Below are 9,394 nucleotides of genomic sequence, written 5' to 3' on the forward strand. Positions count from 1 at the left end.
GTTCAATCCCTGGGTGGAGAAGATTCCCTGGAGAAGGGCATAGAAACCCACTCCAGTATTCTTGCCTGGAAAATCCCATGGACAGAGGAGCCTGGCAGGATACAGTCCATGGGGTCACCAAGAGTCGGACACGATTGAGAAACTAACACTTTCACTTTCAAAGGAATTAGTCTGAGAGAGAAAAAAAAGTCAATCCCAAAATCTCACATACCACATGACTCTATCCATGTAACATTCTTAAAAGTACAAAATTATAGAAATGGAGAGATATAGTTGCCATAGGACAGGGATAAGAGAGGAGAGTGTGACTATAAAAGACAACACGAGGGATCCCTGCTGTGATGTAACCATTCTGTATCTTGACTGTATTAATGTCAATATACTGGTTGTGATATTCTACTAGAGGTGTGTCAGTCTGCTCAGGCCTCCACAAGAAAATACCATGGACTGCGTGGCTTAAGCAACAGACATTTATTTCTCACGGTTCTGAATGCTATGAAGCCCAACATTAAAGTCCTGACAGATTCAGTTTCTTGTAAGGGCCCTCTTCCTGGCTTGTAAATGGCCATTTTCTTGCTGTATCCTCAGATGGCACAAGAGAGAGAACTCTGGTGTCTCTCTTCTTGTAAGAATATTAACACCATTGTGGGGGCCTCACTCTCATAACATCACCTGAACCTAATTAACTCAAAGGCCCTACTTCCAGATACTATCATATTAGGGGTTAGGGCTTCAACATTTGAATTCTGGGTGAGACTCATTCAGTCCATAACAAGATTTTTAAATTAGTGTGATAAAATACACATAGCTTGAAGTTTGCCATTTTCAAAGGTATCAATCAGTGGTATTAAGCATATTCACAATGTGTTACAACCATCACCACAATCAATTTCCAAAACTTTTCCATCAGTCAAAACAAAACCTCTCCCGGCAGTCCCGCCCTTGTCCTTGGGTGGCCATGGCGGGGTTGGCAGGCCAGCTCACCAGGCACTGGTGCTCCCGGCTTCTCTGCAGTGTGTGCTTAAAAAGGACTTACCTGGCCACGCTTGCTGTCCCCTCTGCTGCTAGCTTTTTAGACTTCTGGAAGTGAGGACTGAGCATGTCTTCACAGCTTAGCATCCAGGCCAAGTGGATTCCCCCAGTCCCCCACAGGTCCCAACCCTTGGGCTGCACGTGGGCAGCCCTGCCATGTGAACCAGCCAGAAGGACTTTAACAACACAGTGAACCAGGTGAAGCTCCTGAAGGAGGATCTGGTCAATGAAGGGAAGCTGAAACTCTACACAATCTACAAGCAGGCCACTGAAGGACCTTGTAATGTGCCCAAACCAGGTATGCTGGACTTTATCAATAAGACCAAATGGGATGTATGGAATGCTCTTGGCAGTCTGTCCAAGGAAGCTGCCCGACAGAACTACGTGGACTTGGTGTCCAGTCTGCTTCCTCTGAGTCGCCCAGCTCAGAGGCACCTGCAGCAGACAGGAAGCAACTGGAAAGCCACAGCCTGGTGGTGACCTCCGAAGACGGCATCACCACCATCCGGTTGAACCGTCCAACCAAAAGAAATGCTCTCACCACTCAGATGTATCATGACATCATAGCTGCACTTCAGGCTGCAAGCAAGGATGAGTCAGCCATAACTGTTTTAACAGGCAGCGGGGACTACTACTGCAGCGGGAACGACCTGACCAACTTCACGAATCTGCCCGCCGGTGGGTTGGAGATGGCCAGGAGCAGGGAGGTCCTCCTGAGGGATTTTGTCAACTGTTTCATAAATTTCCCGAAGTCTCTGGTGGCCGTGGTCAACGGGCCAGCTGTGGGGATTTCCGTCACCATCATTGGGCTGTCTGACGTCATGTATGCGACCGACCGGGCAACCTTTCACACCCCGTTCTGTCACCTGGGCCAGAGTCCAGAAAGCTGTTCCTCTTACACTTTTCCCAAGATAATGGGCTCAAGCAAGGCGGCAGAGATGCTCCATTTTGGGAAGAAGTTAACGGCCCAGGAATCGTGTGCCCAAGGACTCGTTACCGAAGTTTTTCCCGAGGGCACTTTTCAGAAAGAAGTTTGGGACAGGCTGAAAGCATATTCAAAGCTCCCCCCAAAGGCCAGGAGAATTTCCAAGCAGATCATCAGAAACGGGGAGAAAGAAAAGTTGCAAGTGGTCAACGCGGAAGAAAGCAGTGTCCTGAGGGAGAGGTGGCTGTCAGACGAGTGCATGAATGCCATCGTGAGCTTCCTGTAGAGAAAGGTGAAGCTCTGATGACCAGCACGGCCCAGCCGGGTGCCTCCAGGGAAGCATTGTACCGCTGCTCCCGCTTGTCAGTCCCCAAGCCGAATAAACCTCGCTGTGCCTTCTTTCAGTGCTTAAATACTAGTCGCTATGATTGTATTGTGCTGGAGCCTTGATGGAAAACAGATGATGTCAAACGCGCTTGGGGAACTTCTGTTGACTTTTGGCCGGGGGGAGTCTCAGTTTTCTCAACCTGAACCGCTGTTGCCAGGTGCACTGGAACATGCTGCCCGGCGCCCTGCTCTGGGACGCGTTCACCGCGTTGCAGGCCGAGACCACATGTTTGAAAACCACCACGGTGCTCTGCCCCCCTGCACAGGGTCACCGACTGGATCGCCCGAACACCGACAACCTGTGCAAGACCGAGGCAAGGTCTTCGGTGGGTCGCATGTTCTTTCTCAGCCACCTGGAAAGGGGAGTGAGCAGAAAGGAGCCAGACTATCAGAGGGTCAATTAGAATCCTAGTTTCATTCCACCCCTATCATCTGCCAAAAAGACGTGGAGAATTAGACCGTTTCCCAGGAACGTGATATTCCATATCAGTAGTTATTTCCTCATGTATTGTCTCATCTTCATTCTCATTTAAGATGGTCCTTTATAAAAAACACATCTGGGAAAAAAAAAAAAAAAACAACGTAAGACCAGAAACTATTAAACTCCTAGAGGAAAACATAGGCCAAACACTCTCTGACATAAACCACAGCAGGATCCTCTATGACTCACCTCCCAGAGTATTGGAAATAAAAGCAAAAATAAATAAATGGGACCTAATTAAAATTAAAAGCTTCTGCACAACAAAGGAAACTATAAGCAAGGTGAAAAGACAGCCTTCAGAATGGGAGAAAATAATAGCAAATGAAGTAATGGACAAAGAATTAATCTCAAAAATATACAAGCAATACCTGCAGCTCAATTCCAGAAAAATAAAAGACCCAATCAAAAAGTGGACCAAAGAACTAAACAGACATTTCTCCAAAGAAGACATACAGATGGCTAACAAATACATGAAAAGATGCTCAACATCACTCATTATCAGAGAAATGCAAATTAAAACCACAATGAGGTGCCATCTCACGCCAGTCAGGATGGCTGCTATCCAAAAGTCTATAAGCAATAAATGGTGCAGAGGGTGTGGAGAAACACTCTTACACTGTTGGTGGGAATGCAAACTAGTGCAGCCACTATGGAGAACTGTGTGGAGATTCCTTAAAAAACTGGAAATAGAACTGCCATATGACCCAGCAATCCCACTGCTGGGCATACACACCGAGGAAACCAGAATTGAAAGAGACACGTGTAACCCAGTGTTCATTGCAGCACTGTTTATAATAGCCAGGACATGGAAGCAACCTAGATGTCCATTAGCAGATGTATAGATAAGAAAGTTGTGGTACATATACACAATGGAATATTACTCAGCCATTAAAAAGAATTCATTTGAATCAGTTCTAATGAGGTGGATGAAACTGGAGCCTATTATACAGAGTAAAGTAGGCCAGAAAGAAAAACACCAATACAGTATACTAACGCATATATATGGAATTTAGAAAGATGGTAACGATAACCCTGTATGCGAGACAGCGTAAGAGACACAGATGTATTGAATAGTCTTTTGGACTCTGTGGGAGAGGGCAAGGATGGGATGATATGGGAGAATGACATTGAAACATGTAAATTAGCATATGTGAAAGAATTGCCAGTCCAGGTTCAATGCATGATACAGGGTGCTTGGGGCTGGTGCACTGGGATGACCCAGAGGGATGGGATGGGGAGGGAGGTGGCAGGGGAGTTCAGGATGGGGAACACATGTACACCCATGGCGGATTCAAGTCAATGTATGGCAAAACTAATACAATGTTGTAAAGTAAAATAAATAAATTAAAAAGGAAAGAAAAAAACCTCTATAATCATTAAACAATAACTCCCCATTTCCACTCTCAGCCCTTGGCAACCTCTATTCTATTTTCTGTCTTTATGAATCTGCCTGCTTGTACTATAGTTTTGCAAGATGTTATCATTTGAGGAAACTGGGTAAAAGGTACACAGGATCTCTCTGTATTATTTATTACAACTGTATATGCATCCACAATTATATAAAAAATCTTAAAAAGAAACTCATTCATGTTTGTCTATTATTTGTATGAGTTTTTAAATTATTATTAAACTCTCTGATCTATTTCCTAATTAACTTCAATCCCTTGAACTGGTGCTGTATCACACAACCGTGTGACAACCACTTCTTTCCTCTAGTCAAACCTTTCTACATTGGATCAAATAATTTCTGTCTTTTCAGCTTCTCATTCCCGCTTTCTACCTCTCAACCATTTTAGTTACTGTTCCAGAAGACAACATACCTTTCAAGGAAACAGAGATATTGGAACAGCCACAAAATGAACACATAATAATAAATAACTACAATGACAACAGCAGAAAAATCTACAGTGATTTATTGACTGCTAACAATTTTAGATAATTCCAGTTGTCCCTTGGTATCCACAGGGGATTGGCTCTAGGACACTCCATGGATACCAAAATCCATGGATTCTCAAAATCCTCTAGATTACCTATTATACCTAATACAATGTAAATGCTATGTAATTAGTTGCTGGCATGCAGCAAATTGAAGTTTTACTTTTTGGAACACTTTGGATTTTTTCCCCAAGTATTTATGATTCAGAATTGGTTGCATCTGTAGATGTGGAACCTGTGGGTATAGAAAGCCAACTGTATATCATTTAATCTTTACATCAACATTGAGGAAAAGTGTTATTAATGTGACTTTATTTATGAGGAAATTTAATCTTGGAGAGGTGAAAAAGCAAAATCACACCCTTATTAAAATGATGGAATGGCTATAAGAATGCAGGTACATTTGGCATAGGAACTTATGAACTTTCCTCTGTGAAGAACTGAACTGAATCTAGGAGCTCTCGTTTGAAAAGCAGCAGGACATTCAGTTGACCCAGGTCTTTTCTTGTCCCAGGTCCCAGAAATAGACTAGCAGGCTATAGTCCTGTATTAGTTTGCTAGGTCTATCATAACAAAATGCGACAGGCTGGGTGACTCGACAACAGTAATTAATTTCTTTCATGGTTCTGGAAGCTAGAAGTCCAAGATCAAGGTGTCAGTAGGTTCAGTGTCTCCTGAGAACTCTTTCCTTGGTTTTTAGGTGGCCAGCTTCTTCCCAGTGTTCTCACATGTTCTTTCCTCTGTGCACATACATCCCTGATGTCTCTTTTTGTGTCCAAATTTTCCTCTGACATCAGAATGGATTAGGGACCACCCTAATGGCCTCATTTTAACTTCATCACCTCCATAAAGGCCCTATCTCCAAATAAAGTCACATTCTGAGCTATTGGGGGTTGGGCTTCAACATAGGGCTTCAGGAGTGGCTCAGTGGTAAAGAACCTGCCTGCAATGCAGGAGATCCGCCCTCCTCACTCTCCCTTCCTCCCCCCTTCCCCCTCGATCCCTGGGTCACAAAGATCTCCTGGAGAACGAAATGGCAACCTACTCCAGTATTCTTGGCCTGGAGAATCCCATGAACAGAGGAACCTGGCAGGTTACAGTCAATGGGGTCACAAAGAGTCGGACACAACTGAGCAATTAATTGGGGCTGCGACATATGAATTTGCTGGGAGGGTCACAAATTCAGCCCATAATGGGCCCTGAGACTAGGAGGTAGGGGGAAGAAAAAAAAAGAAAGTTTAAAATAAAGATAAATACCTCCACAAAATAACGTGTTTCAAGTAGGTGCAATCCTTCTGTTCATTTACATTTCATCTAGTCCAGTGTTTCTTAAAACTTTTTTTGACTATACTCATGATAAAAGAATTTTAAACACATTCTGTATTATGACTCAATATATACATATTGACTTTTGTAAAATTAGACAAGATTCCCAAATTAATTCTGATATTACAATGTGCAATGCATTCCAACATTTTCTATTCTGTTATTTTCTTTTATTCTGTTCTTTTGAATTAAAAGACTGCCAATTGTCCCTTGCTGAATTGATTTTAGGAACTACTCTTCTTTACAACCTGCTGTTTGAAAATCAATGTTCTAATTTGTGCTGTCAGCTGTGATTGTCAAAATTTTTTGTTCATTCTACCACTGCTCTCAAAGTCCAGATCCCCCTGTCTTACCACCCCACACATGTATTGGATCAATTGGATTTTTTTCCCCAAAGCCTTGATACATGTATTCGTTGGTTTTAGTTCATAATTCCTTCATTTCTGTCAACTGCCCAGTAAACTGCGGCACCATTTCCTCTAACAAATAAAAAATTGCCATCTAATGGTGGAAGGGAGACAGTGCAGGCCTACATTTAGCATCTGTCTGCCCCCTTAAAAAAAAAAAAAAAAATCTCTGCTCTCTCCTAATCCCCCTTTCTGATGCAATATTCACAAATACTTAGCAGCATTTTAGCAGGGATTCTTTAAAAATCTTCCTGAGGTGATGCTGCATTCTGTAAATTTAGCTACTCCTTTCACGGAAGATTGAAAATCTGGCACTAGATGCAGCTCTGTCCTCTACTAGCTGTGTGACCTTGAACATACTACTTTACCTCTCTGAGTCTCTGTTGTCTTGATAAAGCATGTTCTCACAACTTTACTGAATTTTCGACAAAGAAAATAGAACCTGTTTCTGCCCCTTCCCTGTCTGTCTATCCTCAACTCACCAGACAGATCCTGTTAAAACTAAGTCAGATCATGTCACTCCCTACCCAGAACCATCAACTGGATTCTCAAAGTAAAAATCCAAGGCTTTACAATCACCTAAAAGGCCTAACTTAATCTTCTGGGCCCCCTAACACCACTGAGTAGGGACATTGGAATGTCACTGCCTGCTTCCATAGGGCTAGGAGTGGAAGATCAGCTCCCTGTTTGGCCCCACTGGAACTGTGGTGAGAAGTGTGGTGTAATTGGCTGGAGTAGGGTGTGTATTACCAAAAGGTGTTCTCTTCTGGAAGGCCACCCTTTTCCTGCTCCTTTGCCTAGGGGTAATAGGCTTTTCTTGGAGTTTTTTTTTTCCTGTCTATGGCTCTTGGCTATTCCAGATTGGAGGCATCTGCAGTCCATTGTCCACAATATAGAGGCCATAAGGAAGCTGAGGAAACTCACTACCATGTTGTTCCTCAAGTCCTGACATTTCTGGATCATCAACTTTCTTTTCTCCAAAAGAAGGCTTTTCAGAGCCTTCTTCTGCTTGTTTGTGTTTTATTACCAGGGTTATTTTTTGATTTTGGTTTTTTAGTTGTAAGAGGTAGGAGGTGGTAGGAATGGGGCTACTCCATCTTGTACAGATGGAAGTGGAAGTTAATATTAGATTTGAGAGCCCCTGAAGAGGTCCCAGATGTTAAAAGCATACAATAATGTTTGTGCTACCTTAGAAGAAACTTTTCCACATAGCACTTGAAGAACTACCTTCCCTACGAGGAACAGAGGTACTCCTACACACCTATCTTGCAGATGCAATAAAATGGGAAAACAAACAAACAAACAAAAAAAAACAAAACAAGCAAACAAACAAAAACCAAGGAAACAAACTAAGGTTGTAGAGGTTTTTCCCTGAACAGAGATATCCCACTGAGGCAGTGAGTAGGACTGCAATTCAGTTGCATTCACCTTCAAAACTCTGTGCCCTGGTGTGTGCAAACTCATGAGGAAGATGTACTATTTTGTAATTCACTTGCCAAGAAGGAGCACCATCTTAATATGTACAAAGGTGCTGTATGAACTTGGAGGCACTAAACATACAAGTTATGTCTTCACTAGAGGACCTTCTTAATATAATAATGACCATTCTCCTTCTCTGTTCTTGTGAGCTCAGTTTGGTATGTCACTGGGTCTCTGGCGAAGAAGCAGGCCCTCTCCAGGCAGCTGTCTTCTTTTGGTTTTTCCATAGATAGGAACCTTTCCACATTCCATCTTCCAAACATCACTTAAAAGCTCTGATTCACCAATGATATCCCTCTTTTTTCAGAGCTTTTATGGATCAATATTTTTTTATTTTCATTTTTTAAATTCTTTTTATTTATTTTATTTATTTTTCCAGTGGGTTTTGTCATACATTGATATGAATCAGCCATAGAGTTACACGTACTCCCCATCCCGATCCCCCCTCCCACCTCCCTCTCCACCCGATTCCTCTGGGTCTTCCCAGCCCACCAGGCCCGAGCACTTGACTCATGCATCCCACCTGGGCTGGTGATCTGTTTCACCATAGATAATATACATGCTGTTCTTTCGAAACATCCCACCCTCACCTTCTCCCACAGAGTTCAAAAGTCTGTTCTGTACTTCTGTGTCTCTTTTTCTGTTTTGCATATAGGGTTATCGTTACCATCTTTCTAAATTCCATATATATGTGTTAGTATACTGTAATGTTCTTTATCTTTCTGGCTTACTTCACTCTGTATAATGGGCTCCAGTTTCATCCATCTCATTAGAACTGATTCAAATGAATTCTTTTTAATGGCTGAGTAATATTCCATGGTGTATATGTACCACAGCTTCCTTATCCATTCGTCTGCTGATGGGCATCTAGGTTGCTTCCATGTCCTGGCTATTATAAACAGTGCTGCGATGAACATTGGGGTGCACGTGTCTGTTTCAGATCTGGTTTCCTCAGTGTGTATGCCCAGAAGTGTTATTGCTGGGTCATATGGCAGTTCTATTTCCAGTTTTTTAAGAAATCTCCACACTGTTTTCCATAGTGGCTGTACTAGTTTGCATTCCCACCAACAGTGTAAGAGGGTTCCCTTCTCTCCACACCCTGGATCAATATTTTTAAAATATCTATTTGGATGTGTCACTAGGATTTTGGAAGAAAGGCAAGACAAATACAAGTGTTGGTTTCTCATCTTGTGCTTGAAATCTGACAATGATCTAACAATGACCTTTGAAAAATTTGTCTAGGATATTTGTGTCCTATCAACCCTAAAATAATAGAAAATACAATGAGACAAAGTAAAATACAAATTTATGATCTAACTAAAATTTCAGTAATATTGATATCAGAAGTTTATAAAAGAGGAAACAACAGAGAAAAGCCTTGGTATAACTTTACCTCATACCTCCTAGCAACTAACATGAAGA

The 9,394-nt window shown here is 42.3% G+C and overlaps 1 pseudogene; it reads left to right on the top strand.

Moving 5' to 3' along the window:
• The first annotated feature begins 536 nt into the window (after positions 1-536).
• LOC136153295 (enoyl-CoA delta isomerase 2-like) lies at positions 537-2,261 on the top strand (annotated as a pseudogene).
• The last annotated feature ends 7,133 nt before the right edge of the window (positions 2,262-9,394 follow it).

This window comes from Muntiacus reevesi, chromosome X (assembly GCF_963930625.1).
Source record: "Muntiacus reevesi chromosome X, mMunRee1.1, whole genome shotgun sequence".
Classification (NCBI taxonomy): Eukaryota; Metazoa; Chordata; class Mammalia; order Artiodactyla; family Cervidae; genus Muntiacus; species Muntiacus reevesi.